This window comes from Triturus cristatus, chromosome 5_1 (assembly GCF_964204655.1).
Source record: "Triturus cristatus chromosome 5_1, aTriCri1.1, whole genome shotgun sequence".
NCBI classification, from domain to species: Eukaryota; Metazoa; Chordata; class Amphibia; order Caudata; family Salamandridae; genus Triturus; species Triturus cristatus.
Window position 1 is genome coordinate 28,990,543 of NC_140587.1, and position 18,947 is coordinate 29,009,489.

An 18,947-nucleotide genomic window follows, 5' to 3' on the forward strand; every position below is an offset into this window, starting at 1 on the left:
GATGTCATTATACTTGACAAATCTGGTTTTAAGGAAGTCCTTTGTCTGTAAGGTTGTCACGTTTCCCGGTGCGGCCTTGATGGGTACAGCTTGCCTGGGGGTCAGGACGAGGCTATTGTTGCTCATCTTTAGCGCAGGTGCACTTCACGCATAATCTCGTGGAGTGTTGTTAATCATGTCAGCTATGGAAGGCAGCCATCTTATGGCAGGACCGAATGGCCAACTTAAGCAAAAGAAACACAAAAACTTAATTAATACATAGAAATGACTAATAAAATGTTATTTCCTCGCTAATACCCATATGTGTATGTATTTATCTAGCAAAAGCAACACTCATTGCAGGTTATACTCATTTTATAAAGCACGAATCACAAAAACACCAGAAAAGCAACGTATATCATGCAATATTCTAATTGTCTATCATTAGTATGCGTACATATTTTAGTTTACGTATTAATTAGGCCATGCAAATGTGATTCCCACATGTATTTCATATATTGTAGTATGGTAAACACAGCAAACTAATTAGTACAATTACTATTAATTAATTATTCTTATTAATGTAAACATGCAGAATGGAGGGGGTATACGATTTTCTAAACAAAACTTGCTCCAGCACACGCGCCTTACTTTAAATGCACGGTATGCAGCTGACTACCAGCTTGTTTCTGACAGTCAGCATTTCCGTATTCACGAGCGCATGTTCCTTCACACACTTTTTCCGATCACCTTCTGATAGTCAGCACGTATTTGATAGGCAGCAATTCTGAATTCACGAGTGCACGTCTTTGTTCTTACTGTTTCCCACCATCCTTGCACTAACACACTTGATTTCACACGCATCCTGCATTCTGTTCCTACTTGGATTGTGAATATATCGCCTCTTTTCTTTTACTTTTTGTAGAGAATTCCCCCTGAAGAAGGGCACATGCCCGAAATGCATTGAGGACGCTTTTCCAACATGGTGACCTGTTAACACCCCCTTTGATACCTGTTAAGCCATTTTCACCTTCTGAAATGCATAAATGTCAAGTGAACAATTTCATATGACGTAATATGAAAGAATAAATTCTGATTTTTGAAAATGACACAACTCTAGTTGGAATTTGTGAAAATAATTTTCTTCGTTCGGAGTGCTTTAGAACTAAACCCTTCCCGGGGAAGGGCACTCTTGTAAGTTCCCTTGCTCACTTTGCCACTGGATTCAAGCTAGCCTGGCTGATGAGGGGTGTTACTGCAAAACCAGTCCCAGAATGTTTGTTTCCATTCCTGGGATGACATGGCTTGGCATTTCGGGCTGGACTGTTCCCATGAGGCACAGGGTCAAGACTGATTTGCATATAGCTGTGTCTGATCTGGGGTGGCAAAGTGAGCTAACGAATGATGATGGCTTCAACTCAGAACTGTGAATGGGGGTGAGTGTCTGAAAAGTTTTGGCGCTCTATCCATCATCTCCTTGTGTTTGCTTTGTTCCCTATAATTTGGCATGGTATGCTTAGACATGGCTCCCATACTCACTTTGCCACTGGATTCAAGCTAGCCTGGCTGATTATGGGTGTTATCGCAAAACAGGTCCAAGGATGCTTTTTCCAGTCCAGGAAAGACATGGCTTGGCAGTTTGGGATAGACTCTTCCCAAGAGGCACAGGGTCAACACTGATTTCCATATATTTCTGTGTCTGAACTGGGGTGGCGATGTGAGCTAAAGGATGATGATGGATTCAACCCAGATCTGTGAGTGGGGGTGAGTGTCTGAAAAGTTGAAGCGCTCCGTCCATCATCTCCTTATGTTTGCTTTGTTCCCCCTAAGTTGTCAGGGTATACCCAAACGTGGGTTCCTTGCTCACTTTGCCACTGGTTTTAAGCTAGCCTGGCTGATATGGGGTGTTACCCAAAAACCGGTCCTAGGAAGCTTGTTTTCGATCCAGGGAAGACATGGCTTAGCAGTTCGGGCTGGACTGTTCCCAAGAGACACAGGGTTAAGACTGATTTGCATGTAGCTGTGTCTGGACTAGGATAGCGAAGTGAGCTAAAGTATGATGATGGATACATCCCAGATCTGTGACTGGGTTGAGTTTCAGAAAAGTATCAGAGCTCCCGCCATCATCTCCTTGTGTTTGCTTTGATCACCCTAAGTTGGCAGGGTATGCCCAGACGTGGGTTTCTTGCTCACTTTGCCACTGGTTTTAAGCTAGCCTGGCTGATATGGGGTGTTACCCCAGAACCTGTCCCAGGATGATTGTTTCCGGTCCAGGGAAGACATGGCTTGGCAGTTCAGGCTGGACTGATTATGGATTCAACCCAGAACTTTAACTGAAGGTGAGTGTCTGAAAAGTTCAGCACTCCATCCATCATCTACTTGTATTTGCTCTAATTTAATATTCCCATTTGAATACCAAGGATATGAAATGTGCGCACTGATTGGTTTGTAGATGGAATGGAATTTGTCAAGGAAGATATTGACCAATGGGTCACATTTTGTTTGTCTATGTTTCTTGTGGGGAATGGGCACAATATGACCTGGTAATAAATATTATCTGGGCCAGTTGCAATTTGCAACTCCTTGTGATTGGTTGTGACTGCAAAGTGGAGGCAAGAAGAGGACAGCAAGTATACCTCCCTGTATATGGAACCCCAAAATCGATTCTGTTAAATGATCCTATGACCTATGCAATTTTTTTTAATGATTTTCCTTTCTTGGATGATACTGGGGGGAAAATAATTGGTTCTGTGGCCCACTGCCTGCGATTCCATCACTCTGTGACCACTTACTTGATTTCTAAAGAGAAGTAGACCCACAGACATAACATGAAGTCTGTGAATTAGTTCCTACCCGAAAAAGAATATATTTAAACCCAATACTTCTAATGTTGGAGTAAGCTTAATTAAAAAAAAAATGTAAATATCATTTTTATTGGCATTCATAAGAATGATTACGGTACAATCTATGCATTTCCACATCAACATTAAAAGCTGATTATTGAGTGTTTATTAATGACGACTTTCATAATTAGAACTGAATGTTTCCGAACTGGGAAGTCGTCATTAATAAACACTCAATAATCAGCTTCCAGAATTCAAATCACACCAGTTACCATTTCCTCAGTCTGTAACAACCTTTTGTCTGTCAAATATAATGTTATGTTCCTACTGTATCAAAGTGCCCTGTGAGGAGTTGCTAAGTCCGTTGTCTACATTATCGCCGTCACACAAGCAAGCCCTTTGTGTGTCGTGTATGTCTATGTATTAAACCAAGAGCACAAAAAATAAACAATATAACAGAAACTTAAGGCATGTATAATACAATAGATGTCAAACCAGACTTAAACGCAACTAAGTCAGCCAGGGTCCACTGTCAACTAAGTAGGTCACTTTATTTCCTTTCCCGCTCGTTGGGGGGGGGGGGCGTGGGGGGAGCACCATTAACGGGCAGGATTGCTCTGTGGGGGGAGGCAAGGAAGGGTCCCGGGGAGGCAGTGGGGACTAAAGAAGGAGGGGGGAGTAAATGAGAGGTTACCTAGTGCACCTCTGCTCTGCAGCGAGCCTCTTTCCATCCCCTCCGCATGGCCACTCTGTCACTTGATTATCTAGCGACGCCTGGACCTGCACTAAATTATCGCTTGCCTCTCGCGTTATTTCTGTTTCGGAGTTATCTGTCTGCGAGTCCAAGTCAGTTGCATTACGTATTTCAGCCCATGGTTCTGCCGAAGATTTATGCCTTTTCATGAACATGTCCTCTCGTTGCAGTGCCCTCTCCTCTGATCTAGCCTAACAGGTAACATCATTTTCACTATTAATGGACACCTTGCTGTTCTCCACCTAGAGCTATTCTCCGTTTTGCTAGTAGGAAGGCCAGATCTACAAATCTATGTCCCAACCGTTTGGCTTTGGGCCTCAGGAAGAGTCCAGGCAACACCTCATAGTACGAGCCAAAATCCCATTAATCGTCTCCACTATCGTTGTGCAGACCAGCTAAAGCTCCGGGCAGGATCACACCATATGGTCAAATTTGGTGTCCACTGCTAGACACCTGGCACAAGTCTGGTCATCTCTCCTGTACACAACATTCAGCTTGTGCGGTGGGAGTTAAGTCCTGTGCAAAATATTACATTGCACCACTTTAAAGGCTGAAAGTAAGCTTACTTTGACAGATTTAAACTTCTCTATTGTTGATTCAGTAGATCCTAACACAACTTCCAAGCCATGTATCTTTTGGACTTATTGGACTACACAACAAGGTATCTACAATTAGTTCTGCTGAATTGTACTATTGTGTTAGTGGAGGCCAAAGCAGTGGTTTCCATCTTCTCAAAATTTCGGGTTTGAAAATATGTACTTTAAGGTTGTTGGATAAACTCCTTTGCAAGCTACATGAAGGCCACATGGAACTAGGTCTGTGTAACTTACATAATGGAAATTTTATGAAACTCAAGAAGCTTTAAGGCTGTTTGTCACAACTGAAAAAAGAGCAGGTATCATTCGCCCTGACTGATCTAGTCAAAGACAGTTCTATTGCCTACACATGTGAGAAAATTGTCAACTATCTTCTGTACAGGAGAACACACTGCATCTGCCCTGAATGTTAGAATGAAGAGCAGGTGGTCACATGGACATAGCGTCAGGGACTTTTGACCATACAATACAACTACAATATCTATGTTTTCAAATCATGTAATGTTTATGGATATTTACCTAGGTATTAAACCACACGGTCATTCACACAAAAATGTTCATGCTCTCCTTAGGATTGAAATTGATGCAATATAATTTTTGCCAAATAAAACATTTATTGTGATGCATTGCAATAGCATTAGCAATGTTTACCTTTACATATGCCAGATAGAAATAGAAAAATATTAAATACCGAAAAATTAGAGCTTTGTGTACACATTTTTTTGTGCCATCATAAATGGCCTAATTCACACAATCGTGTCATTTCTGGCCACAAAAATGCTTTTTTATATGAACAAAACATATTACTGAATAGCAATTTATGTTTAGCCTTTTGGAATTTGGAAGGGTCATATTTAGGGGTGTCCCATGCAAATGATGAGTGATGTATGCATGTTTTGTGGCAGTCGTAACACATTCCATTTTTTACCAACACCTCAAGGCAGGTTGTGACCATTCGCAAATTGGAAGGGGTCCCCAGGGGTCAGAACTGTGTCATAGAAGGCTAGCATGGAGCGTGGCCATTGAATGACAGCGACTGGGGAAGAGAATAAATGTTTTGAGAGCAAAGAGGACACAATGAAAGTTCCAATATACGGGCATATTATCAACAATAATTTTAACGCCGTTTTAGGGCCAGAAAACTGCTGCTAAAGCGGCGATAATGGGCTTGATAATATGCCCTTGAGAATTCCCATAGAAGCCCATGCTCTTGTGTCAACATAGGCTTCTATGGGAACTCTCTGCGGCGATAATTTAAACACAGTGCTTGATAATATGCCCCATAGTACTTCTGGGGGCCGAGTCAGCTGTTTTCAACTCCCCGAGAAGCAAGAACACCAGGAGGGAAACTGCTCAAGACTGCAATAGAAATTGGAATAAAATGGAACCAAACAGAGGGTAAATTCAAGAGCAGTACAGCTTCTGTGGAAAAAAGGGGGGGGGTTGAAATAAATGAAGTGATTTTGATTGGAACACTACAAATATAGGCCTAAGAATGGAATGCAACTTTACATGCTGAAGTCCCTGCTCGTCAGTATGAGAAAGTGGATTATTAGTTAGGGTGGATGGTGCTCCACCACACGTGATAATGGACACTGTTCTTGTTAGGACAAGTAAAGTTTTTTGTAATTTAAACCTGAGCTCCTCCCCTGGTAATGATGGCACACAACAAAATAATAATCCCTATGTTCATTTTAAAAAAAAAAGAATATTATAATATTTTAATGAACAAAATGACACTAAAACAACAAAATCCAACAAGGGGAATCGGAGATTTGTTTTTTTTATAGATATAAATAAAAATATCACCAAAAAGTATACAGCACCAATCAAGGGCAATTGATCACACTGGATTGGGACAGAGGTACGTTTTAAGGGTGACCGAGATGGAGGATGAGGTTGATACCGATCAGAGTTATCTTCGCACTAAGAAATTTCATAAAATGTTAGAGTCCTCAATGGGGCAAGGCTGCAAGGTGGAATTAAAGACTGGTTAATTTATCATGTCCTGGCAAACGACAATATTGTGGCGACAAAGGTGGGGAAAGCTCCAAGCTGGAAAAATCTGGAGTTCGCTCCATAGACGTTGATCGGATGTTGCTCATCAGCAGGGCCAGTGAAGATTTCTACCTTCGGACTTAGGCTCCTTTTTGAAACAAAGCTTCCTCAGTGGGGCAAGGCTGCAGACTCTAGCCGAAGAGTGTTTGATGTTGTCCGCTAGTGCTTGGTGTTAGGTGCACAGAATCAGATTTGTTGCTGCAGAGAAGAACATTGCAGCATCTGTGATTAAGTCAGGCCTACTTTTGATGCCCCCAAGTGAATCGCATGGCAGGTAAGTACCAGACCCACCATGTTATGTTATGTTATGTTATTTGAATTTCTAACGCGCACGGCTACTCCTAGGAGTGTCCCGGCGCGAGCATAGGGAAAACAAAGCATAACCTGACTTTAGATAAAAAGATGAGTTTTTAGCAATTTTTTAAAAGCAGCAAGATCCTCCACACAGCAAAGTGCCAAGGGAGGCGCATTCCAAGCGCGGGCCGCATGAACGGCCAAGGAAGCGCCCCCCAGGCGATACCGCTGGAAACAAGGGACCTTCGCCAGCCTATGGGATGAAGAGCGCAGAGTCCTCCCAGGGACATTAAAGGAGAATCATTTCTGCAAATAGCCCGGCCCTAGACCATGTAGTGCCCGATGGGCTATGGTGAGAGATTTAAACACCACTCGCGCCTTAACAGGAAGCCAGTGCAGGGATCGGAAGTAGCCCCGCACACTCTCCCTAGGCGAGATCCCACCCAAGAGGCGGGCCGCCGCATTCTGGATCACTTGAATTTTATTGAGGGAATAAGCTGGGATCCCCACATAAAGCGCATTAGTGTAGTCCAAACGGGACAGAATAAGCGCACAAACCACAGATTCATGTGCAGTCTGCGGAAGAAGCGGAAAAAATCTTCTCAGGACTCTGAGGAGCCCAAAGCAGCAGCCCGCAAGTCTCTTAACTTGACTAGAGAAGGAAAGATTTCCATCAAACCAAATTCCCAGATTCTTAGCAATCTGGCTATTAGACAATGGAGGTGGAAACTCAGCTGGCCAGATCGAGTCTCTAAACCCAGTCGGAAAGTCACCAAACAAAAGAACCTCTGACTTGTCTTCGTTACATTTTAATTAGGCCTTTGCCAACCACTTGAAAACCGAAGATAGACAAGACTGCACGGGGGCCACAGTAGCCACATTCTTATCACAGGTAAACAATAGCTATCATCAGCATAGGCAATCACCTTAGCCCCCAAACCCTCCGCCAAAATAACGAGAGGGGTGAGGTAGATATTACACAAAAGGGAGGTAAGGGATGAACCCTGGGGTACCCCTGTGCAGACCCGTTGAGGTGAAGAGGCCGCCGGAGGTAGCCATACTTGCTGAACCCGGCCCTCCAAGAAGGACTTAATCCAGCCCCAGGCTGAGCCAACAACACCAATCTCCGCCAGGCTGTCTAGCAGTAAGGGATGGGGGACCGTATCAAAAGCAACTGACAGGTCGGGCAGCACTAAGGCTGCTCTCCCGCCGGCATCGAGACACTCCCGAATCGCTTCTGACACTTCCACCAAAGCTCCTTACGTACTAAAGGAGGGGCGGAAGCCCAACTGGGCTGAATGTAAGAGCCCCGCCCTCTCCACATACTCCGACAGCTGTCTGTTTACTATCTTCTCACAAACGTTAGCAAGGCTAGGGAGGAGAGAGATGGGCCTATAGTTCCCCGGAATCGAGGGATTAAGAGTAGATTTCTTCAAGAGAGGGTGGATTTGAGCCTGCTTCCAAGCACTTGGAACCCTAACATCATGCAAGGACAGATTAATGATGTAATTGACTTCAGCATTCACAACCTCTGCCACAGAAGCCAATAATCTTGCCGAGCACGGGTCCGCCGGAGAGCCAGACTTCAGACCCTTCAGAATTCTCAACGTACAGGACAAATCAACCGAGGAAAAATTAACCAAGGAGTGATTAGAAGAAATAGCCTCAGGAATGGGAGCACGAGACACCTCAGATAAAGAAAAACACTCTTGAGCACCAGGACGTATGAAGCTACCTTGTATCCTTTGAATTTTATCCCCAAAAAATTTGGATAGCGTCTCGCACCAAGCCACCGTCGCAGGCAAAGTGCTACTCTGAGCTGAAGGGGACATAAAGCTCTGTACGATGGCGAAAATCTCTTTTGAGTTATTTTGGGCCTGGTCGATACGAGTGGCAAAATACTCCCTTTTTGCTAGGGAGATTGCCTTATAATACATTTTCTGGCCCTGCCTGAGCCGACCCTTGGCCACCCGACAATAATTACTGAGGCGCCAAGAACGCTCCAATTTCTTACAGTCCTGCTTCAGATGTAACAGCTCCGCTGTAAACCAAGGTTTGGAGGGAGAATCCCTAGAACACCTCGAAGAAGTAGGAGTGGCAATAGCAGCCATGGTGCCCTGCATCCAGATAGAAAAGGCTGCAAGGCTCCCATACAGGTCCTGCGGCAGGGACGGCCTGTTGTCCTCCAATGCCCTAGCAAATTTGGCGGGATCATTTTTCTTAAAAGGGGGTTTATGAAAAACTACAGATCTAAAACTCGGAAAGGCTACTTCCCATGAAAAGAAAATTAAATAATGATCTGACCACGAGACAGGAAGTGGTACCTTAGTTTTGATAGGAAAATTAGAAAAAATAGGATCAAGAGTGTGGCCCCCTTGATGGGTCGCCTGGGAGACCCATTGAGAGAGCTGCACTAATTGGAAGATATCAAGGAGCTCTAACGTGTCCCTTGAATCCTTTTGATCCAAATGGATATTGAGGTCTCCAAGAATCAAATAGTGCGAGAACCGAAGAGTCCGCGCTGATACAGCCTCATCACAGGCCTGAAGAAAAGATTTAGCCCTGCCCGGTGGGCGATAGATCAAAGAACCACCTAGCATAAAGTGAGCTGAGAAGCAAATACTAAAATCCAGGGCTTCACATCCACCCCAATTACTAAGCTCACACTTACAGAGCTCCCACTTCTCCTCAAAAATAACAGCCACCCCCCCTCCTCTCCCTTTAGTCCGATCAAATCTATAAATTTTGTAACCCCCAGGAATAGCCAGTGGCACTATAGGATCAGAGGATCTATCCAACCAACCAAGAACGATGGTTCTCCATACAAAAAATCTTGAAAACCTTTCTAAATCCAGCTTTTAATGTTAGGTAGAAGGAGTATACTCTGACAATTATTAAGTTGCAACAGGATCTCAGGGAGAACCACTTAAAGGTCAGGACCCACTGCAGTAGAAGCTACCAGCGGGGTCAAGGCAGATCATGTTAGAACTGGTCTGCTCAGCTCCTCGGAAATATGGGCTTCTTGCAGCGTATGTGTACCTGTAGCTTCAGCCAACTGACACTTCGATTTCAAGTCTTAGGGGACGATTATGATCCCATCCAGAAAGCCTTCCGACTAAATCGGTTTCGGAATGCGTTCCGAACGACTCGACCGTGAGCTTCCTGAACAGTGCATTACCATGCATTGCATGTTAAACTCCAACCGAGTTGTTTGGAACCCAATTTGTCTGACTGAACCATCCGGAAACAAGCCCGATGAGACCGACTCACTCAGAAATACTGACGAATACCATTCAGGTTACAAATCTGACTCAGTTTAACCCACGACCAGATGACGATGCATCTGACGCGGTTTTGGAATCGTGTCAGTTTGTGTAACAAATGGCAAAAGGAAAATAGAAAAAACAGGCAAAACAATCATTGGCAAAACCAAAGTTTAAAAACAAAAGTCTAACAACGATTCTTACCCTCCAATCCACCTATATAAAGGGTCAAAAACATGACCATGATTCTTTGCTACAACACAACTGCTGCTAGCTCACTGGATTTGCCACACATTTCCTACTCTCTACCTCATACATTCAGACTTCACCCACCACACACCTTGCACAGATTTGTGTTTGGTTAAATAAACACACACTCTTTTTCTTATTCACAGACACCCTCACACTCACCCTCACCTTCACACCCGCCCTCACAATGGCCCAAAGGAAGCAGCCAAGTTTCACAGAGAAGGAGTTGGAAATGCTTGTAGATGAAATAGTCAGAGTAGAGCCACGGATATTTGGGTACCAAGGCACACAGACCCCCCTGTCTCAGAGAAATAGGATGTAAGACAGGATAGTCAACAAGGTGAACACTGAAGCACCTTGCCTGCCCACAATGGATGATATCAGGAACAGGTACTATGATGTGTGAAGGAGGGTCAAAAAACTGCTGGCTAAGGAACATGCCCAAAGCTAGCAGACTGGTGGTGGCCCTCCTGCACAACCTGTGCATTTCACTCCCTGGGAGGAGAACATGCGTGCCATCCTTCTGCAGGAGAGCGTCTATGGACTCACAGATTAACCAGATACTGGTAAGTACCTACTTCACATTCCAATAAAGATACCAATTACAACTCTAGAGACATCACTGTGAAGGATACAGTTAAACAAATGACTGTTTTAACATATGAAAGAACTAGAGTCAATGCGCATGTGATGAGTATGTCATATTGATAACAAACATACCTGCAATGAGAATGAAAATGCATCAAACTATTACCATGTACATACTTCTCAAAAACTCACAGCAAGGCTTTGTGCTCCAAACACCAGTCACCAGCGTCAGCCATCTTGTCAGAACACCCTCAGGAATGTTGAGTCACAAGGAGGCTGTTTGGTGGGTGTGGGCACAGGCCTGATAGGAGTTGTACTCACAGCAAATACTCCTCTTCCCACACAGACCAGCAATCCCACCTGGAACTATGCTTTCTTGGCAGTGAGTGAAAAAAATTACAGGCATTATGTCCGACACTGGTGACTGCTGTTTGGAGCACTAGGTCTTGATGGGAATAGTGGTCAAGTCAGACAACAGGCATCAGTGTCAGACATCTTACCTGCACATTGTCACTCACTCTCCAGAAAGCTAAGTGATAGGTGGGCTGTTTGGGATGGTTGGAAAGGTGGGTGTGGGCACAGGACTGATGGAAGTTGTAGTCACAGCAAACACTCCTCCTCCCACACAGCCCAACAAAACCCACCTGGAAACATGCTTTCCTGGAAGTGAATAGAAAAGTAGAAGCAAGATGGCTGACACTGGGGCCTAGTCTTTGGAGAACAAGGCTCTGATGGGAGTTGCAGTCAAGTTAGACACCAGGCACCAGTATCAGACAACTTGATAGTAGACTTACATTTGCTGTCAGGCAGCCGTAGGCACAGATGGGCTGTTTGGGCTGGTTGGGAGGAGGACTGTTTGCACTCACTACATCTTCCATCAGGCCAAACACCCTCCCACCCAGCTCAAACACTATACCTGGGACTATCATGTCCCTGATGGTGAGTGGAAATGTACTGGCCAAGATGGCTAACACTGGCGTCTGGTGTGAGAAGCACAAGGCCATGATTGGAGTTGTGGTCAACTCAGAAACCATGCACAAGTGTCAGACATCTTGCTAGCACACTTCCCCTCATTGTCAGTACACCACTCTTCCTGGTGGCCTGGTTGGGCTGGGTGGGAAGGTGTGTATAAAACAGAGCCTGATGGGAGATGATGTTACATCAGACACTCCTCCTCCCAACCAGCACAAACAGCTCATCTGGGCCAATGTCTACCTGACAGTGAATGGAAGTGAACTAACAAGATAGCTGACACAGTTGAATGATGTTTGGTGCACCCGGCCTTGATGGGAGTTGGCTTCAAGTTCAACACCATGCACCATTGTCAGCCATCTTGCAAGCACACTTCCCAAGACTGTCAGGTACCGATAGTCCAAGATGAGCTCTTCAGAATGGGTGAGAAGATTAGTGTTTGCTGTCACTACAGCTCTCATCAGGCTTGGGACCACTCATAAATTCCCACACAGCTCAAACAGCACACAAATCAATCAATCAGGGAATTATGAAGCGCGCTACTCACTCTTAAGGGTCTCAAGGTGCTGGGGGCGGTCAAGCTCCAGTCAGTCAAAAAGCCAGGTCTTGAGGGTCTTCCTGAAGATGTGCAGAGTGTGGGCACATCTGATGTTGATTGGGAGCTCATTCCAGGTCTTTGCCCTGATGTAGGAGAAGGCTTTCCAACCCGTTCTGGCTCTACGGATGCGTGGGGTTTCAGCAAGTGTGAGGTCGGTGGAACGGAGGTTTCTCTTGGGTACTTGGAAAGAGATTCTTTTTTTGAGATGTTTTGGTCTGGTGTTGTGAAGGCATTTGTGGGGGGTTGAGCATCTTGAAGATTACTCTCTTCTGGACGGGGAGCTAGTGGAGGTCTCACAGATGTTGGGCGATATGTTTGTGTCGGGGGATGCCGAGGATGAGTCTGGCTGCCGTGTTATGTATGGTCTGGAGCTTGCGGAGTAGAGATTTTTTGATCCCAGAGTAGAGGGTATTTCTATAGTCCAATCTGCTGGTTAAGATTGCATGGGTGACGGTATTTCTTGATTCGGGGAGATCCATTTGAAGGTCTTGCGAAGGATGTAGATGGTGTTGAATCAGATGGAGGTGACTGCATTGATCTGTCGGGTCATGGTGAGGGAGGAGTCAAGTATGATGCCAAAGATCCGGGCGTGGGGTCTGCTGAGGGCTGTGGGCCAGCAGGTGTTGCCCATGCAGTTGAGGAGGGTCCGAGGAGGAGGACTTCTGTTTTCTGAGTTAAGTTTCAGCCGGCTGTTGCTCATCCAAGATGCAATGTCCTTCATTCTTTCCTGGAAGCTGAGTCTGGTGGTGAGGGGTTCCTTAGTGAGGGAGAGGATGAGCTGGTTGTCGTCGGCATAGGATACTATGCTGAGTTCATGCTGTTTGACCATGGCAGCAAGGGGGGCCATGTAGATGTTGAAGAGCATGGGGCTGAACAATGATTCCAAGGGTACTCAGCAGTTGAGCTCTATGGGTTCGGAGAGGAAGGATGGAATTCTGACTCTTTGGGTTCTGCAGGTGAGCAAGGAGCGGATCCAGTTGAGGCTGGTTCCCAGAATGCTGGTGTTGTGGAGTCTGGTGGTGAGAGTGTGGTGGAAGACAGTGTGGTAAGAGGCAGAGAGGTCAGGTAGGATCAGTATGGCCTTTGTCAGGGAGGGTGCGGACGTCATCTGTAGCAGTGAGTAGGACGGTCTTGATGCTGTGGTTTCTGCGGAATCCTGATTGGGAGGGATCAAAGATGGAGTTCCCTTCAATGAATTTTGTTATTTGTATGTTGACAATCTTCTCTGTGACTTTGGCCACAAAAGGGTGGAGAGACATGGGTCGATAGTTCTTGAGGTCTGTCAGATCTTCTGAGGGCTTCTTCAGGAGGGGCATGACTTATGCATGCCAGCTTTGAAGGTGGCGTTGATGGTGCTTCTTAGTTCAGGTGCACTGGAGGCGGTGGCTCGGTGGAAGATGTGCTGGGGGCAGGGGTCCACTGGGGCTCCTAAGTGAATGCCTTTCATGGTTGATGCAGAATCTTAGGTGGTGACTAGGGTCCAGGAGAGGATGGTGAACTGGTTGTCGTTGCTGGGGGGAGGAGTGGTTTTGGTGTCTGGAATCTGTTAGCTGAAGTTGTCATAGAGGGATCTTATTTTCAGGTCGAAGTAGGAGCTGAGTTTGTTGCAGAGATCCTGTGAGGGTGTGATGTCCGTGGCTTCGCTGGGGGGCTTGCTGAATTCCTAAATGATGCTGAAGAGTTAATTGAAGTTGCTGGAATTGGCGTGGATTTTGTTTCGGATGAAGCTACATTTTGGTGGATCTGATTAGTTGGTGGTATCTTGCCATGGTGTTCTTGTAAGTGATATGATCTTCCGAAGTTTTGCTGTTTCTCCAGTTCTTCTCGAGATGTCTACAGGTGTGACTGCATTCTTAGAGATCAGTGGTGAACCAGGTGGCCTTCCTGGGGCACAGTCTGTTGGGGTTGCGGAAGGGGGTGAGCTTGTCTGGGCAGTTGGTGATCCATCTGTGAAGTTCTTTGGCTGCAGAGTTGGCATTGGTCGAAGTGGGGGGCATCGCTGTTGAGGGTGGAGTTGAGGATCTCCTTGCTGACCTTACTCCAGTTCCTTCGCGGAGGGCAGGGTGCTGCTTTGGGGGCGGTGGGTTTGTCAATATGGAAGTGTACATAGTGGTGATCCATCCAAAGGGGTTGCGTGGTGTGGCTGAAGTGGATATTGTTACCTCCTGTTAAGATGGGGTCGAGGGTGTGTCCTGCCTTGTGGGTGGGGGTGGTGACAAGTTGTTTCAGTCCGAGGTTGGCAAAGTTGTCCAGGAGGGTGGCGGAGTTTGGGTTGCTGAGAAAGAGTGCTGATCAGACAATGAGGGGTAGCTTACTATTAAGATGTCTGACACTGGTGCCTGGTGTCAGAGTTGACTACAAATCACATCTTGGCCTTGTGCTCCAAACACCAGAAACCAGTGTCAGCCATCTTGCCAGTCAATCAATCAATCAACATTTGGAGAGCGTACTACATACCTGTGAGGGTCTCAAGGCGCTGGGGGGGGGGGGGGGGGCTGCTACTGATCAAACAGCCAGGTCTTGAGTAGCCTCCTGAAGGTCAGCAGGTCTTGGGTCTGTTGTAGGTTCAGTGGGAGGGTGTTCCAGGTCTTGGCGGCGAGGTGGGAGAAGGACCTCCCACCGGCGGTTGTTCTTCGGATGCGTGGGACAGTGGCGAGTGTAAGGTCGGCAGGGCGGAGCTGGCGGTTGGGGGTGTAGAAGGAGAGTCGTTTGTTGAGGTAGGCTGGGCCGGTGTTGTGGAGTGCCTTGTGTGTGTGGGTAAGGAGCTTGAAAGTGATCCTCTTGTTGACGGGCAGCCAGTGAAGGTTTCTCAGGTGGGGGGTGATGTGGCCGTGGCCGTGGCGTGGTACGTCGAGGATCACTCGTGCCGAGGCATTTAGGGTGTATTGCAGTCGTTTAATGAACTTGGTCGGGGCTCCCGCATTGAGGGTGTTTCCGTAGTCGAGTTTGCCTGTTACGTACCTCTGTTGGGGAGGATTCCCTTGCGCCTCACGTCATCTTGCTGTTTGCTGCTTCACCGGGGAGTGCAGAGTGCTGCGCCTGGGCTGCCCCCGCCGCTGTGCCGCTGCCGCTGCCGCTGCGCAGCTGCGACGAGGGCCGGACTACATCCCCCAGCAGGCCCTGCATCACCGCCCACCACCCGGTTCCCGCGCCTGGAGGCGTATAAAGGAAGGCAGCTCCCTTCGGTGAGCGGGAAACATTTGCCTGTTACGTACCTCTGTTGGGGAGGATTCCCTTGCGCCTCACGTCATCTTGCTGTTTGCTGCTTCACCGGGGAGTGCAGAGTGCTGCGCCTGGGCTGCCCCCGCCGCTGTGCCGCTGCCGCTGCGCAGCCGCGACGAGGGCCGGACTACATCCCCCAGCAGGCCCTGCATCACCGCCCACCACCCGGTTCCCGTGCCTGGAGGCGTATAAAGGAAGGCAGCTCCCTTCGGTGAGCGGGAAACATTTGCCTGTTACGTACCTCTGTTGGGGAGGATTCCCTTGCGCCTCACGTCATCTTGCTGTTTGCTGCTTCACCGGGGAGTGCAGAGTGCTGCGCCTGGGCTGCCCCCGCCGCTGTGCCGCTGCCGCTGCGCAGCCGCGACGAGGGCCGGACTACATCCCCCAGCAGGCCCTGCATCACCGCCCACCACCCGGTTCCCGTGCCTGGAGGCGTATAAAGGAAGGCAGCTCCCTTCGGTGAGCGGGAAACATTTGCCTGTTACGTACCTCTGTTGGGGAGGATTCCCTTGCGCCTCACGTCATCTTGCTGTTTGCTGCTTCACCGGGGAGTACAGAGTGCTGCGCCTGGGCTGCCCCCGCCGCTGTGCCGCTGCCGCTGCCGCTGCGCAGCCGCGAAGAGGGCCGGACTACATCCCCCAGCAGGCCCTGCATCACCGCCCACCACCCGGTTCCCGCGCCTGGAGGCGTATAAAGGAAGACAACTCCCTCCGCCTCGCCGACGCGTGCCGGCGGCGCCGGGAGAAGCCCGGGACAAGGGCGGGACCGTCTGTGGCCGTCCGGGGTCGCTGGAGGTCGGGCCGGGCAACCCCCCTTGGCCTATTTAAAGTTGGGGCTCAGTTGTAAGAGATCGTCAAGTGTGTGAGTATAGTACAGATTGTGACTGGGAATCAACCAATTTTTGTTGCGTAGTATACTCAAACACATATTGGAAAATGGGGAAAAAAGTTCCACCTGTGCTCAAATCTACCCGTAAGCAGCTAACATCTCCCTCAACTGTCACCGCCCCCACCCCATTGCCCAGTTTGACTGCTATCGATAAAATGCTCCAGAGGACGATCGGCGTTGTGGCTTCTGCCATCCAAAACACTGAAAGACGCCTCTCGCTCCCATTAAGTTCGCAACCACCTCTGCTGCAGGACAATACACTGGATTCCCTGGTTGCCACATCGGATATAACATCGTACGCGGGGCTACCAGGCACTGACTTTAATGTGAATTGCATAATCCTGGACAGCGTATCCCCTAATCATCGTACTATGGATAATAGACTATCACAAACCCCGTCTATGCTACAATCAAGTGCTAATAAGAGCACTGACACTATCCCATCCTTAACTAATGAGCAGGCTCACTTGGAAGGGATAGAATTATGCGCAGATACGGATGTATCGATTATAGATAGGGAAAAAAAGTGATAGTACACCAGCACGAACAAGGGGACAGAAAGCAAGAAAACAAAAAGCAAAGCGAAAAGGGAAACAAACAGAGCCACCAGTAGACAAACGTAGAGAGAATGGTGGGCGCCCTCAACTGAGGAGGCCTCTCACTCCTGTAGAACAAAACCATGCTCACAGTGAAGTGTATTTTAGTAAAAATAATGAACAAACTTCATTAACTAATGCACTCCTGGGGAATGAAGGATTTTGGGGGAGAATGGAGACCTTAATAACCACTCTCTTAGGACCCATTAATCAACAAGTCCTTAATATCGATAAGAGGTTGAGGGCATTGGATGATCATGTGTTAAAATTAGGTACAGGGTGTAATCCCATAACTACATCACACCCTGGTACAACTAACATTAACACATATAAACCACAACACACTTTGGCCAACAAGAAAAGTATAGTGGAGACCAATGCCTCTCCCTCCACATCCAAACTAAGTAGAAGTAAAGATCAATTAAACCCAGAACCTTTATCCAGACAGGTATTAGATACCAAAACCACTAAAACAGTTAGTTCTGGAGGAAGGGAGAAATCTACTGATATAAGCAATAGGCCACCAACGAGACAAGTGCACGATGTTAACCAAGACCACTCAACAGATAAGCCTGATATAATTGAAGTGATTAGTGAGAGACAGATTCCGGCCCGCATCAGTTTACCCCCAGATTGCGGACCGTATGTCTTGGTTTTAGCCAATGTCCCAAAACTGAGGGAAACCCAAGAGGAAAACTATACAAGCTTAAGAAACAGAACCCTCCATTGGCTTTCTGTAAATTGCAATTTTCCAATGGAAGGAGCAGGGGAAATCATTCATACCCAGAGGGTAGGGTGGGTGGGTCCAATGAGAAAAAAGTTTGAAGGAGATTGCCTTATTATAAACTTTAGATCCCCACAATGGGTGCAATCTACACTCTCAAAAGCCCCATTGCCCTCACCTTGGGAATTCAATACTACTCTGCTTCCTCTTGGGTATTTTTATAGACATTTAATTGACTTTTATTCTAACCCCGGGATTAATTTTTTAGCAGATCAACCAGGTATGAACTACAACATTATTAACGGCTATGAATATCCTCATCAAGATCTTAATACTAATTTTAGGAATGGTCGTTTATTAGGCCAACGGATTATACCCCCACTACATCAAATGCCATATCTACCTCTCCCCACTCCCTCATATATCAACCCAAGGGAGAGACCCTATGCAAGGCCCAAACAAAATTTTAACATGCCCCAGAACGAGCCAAGGTATATATATAACATACCAACGCATAACCGTTTTGAACATGCTCTCTCCAACTTGGAATGTCAAGATTGACTGTGGAAAAGAAATAGAGGGAGTGAGGATGTACCAATTACCATCAGGGAAAGCCCTCATTATGTACAATGTAATGAAATTGAGATAATGGCACCACACGCTGTTCCGGCTATGTCCCTAGTTACACATGAGAACACAATTACTTTACCAATTCAACCTAAGCAGCCTAGTGGCTATAATGCCTCTTGTGCCCCAAAACGTTCCAAATTGTCCATCCTTAGTTGGAACGTTGCTGGGTTGGAACCAAGATTGCTTGACCCTCAATGGATCAAGCTATTGGACAACAAAGATATTGTTATGTTCCAGGAGACATGGGCTGTCAGCAATTTATTTATTGAGGGTTACCATTGTTTTAGTGTAACCTCAAATAAGCCCATTTTTGGCCGTGCAGTGGGAGGATTATTTATAGGTGTCAGCACATTGGTGGGAGGTACTATCAAAGATCTATCAGAAGGAAACCCGAATATTCAGGTTCTCGAGCTGAAATTAAAACCCAGGATTTATATAATTAATTTTTATAATAATGATTTTCATTCCACACCCAATACAAATTATAGAGCCCTCTCTAAGACTCTAAGAAAATTGGAAATAAACTTGGAACCAGAGGAGGGGACAGGGATTCTAATCGGCGGAGATTTTAATGCCAAATTAATAAAGAAGTATTGGACCAAGGACACTAACAACATCACGGACCAAGCTGAAAAAAGGGGGTTTGAATTAGTAAAGATACTGAGCGAACACACCCTTAGAAATGCCATGGAA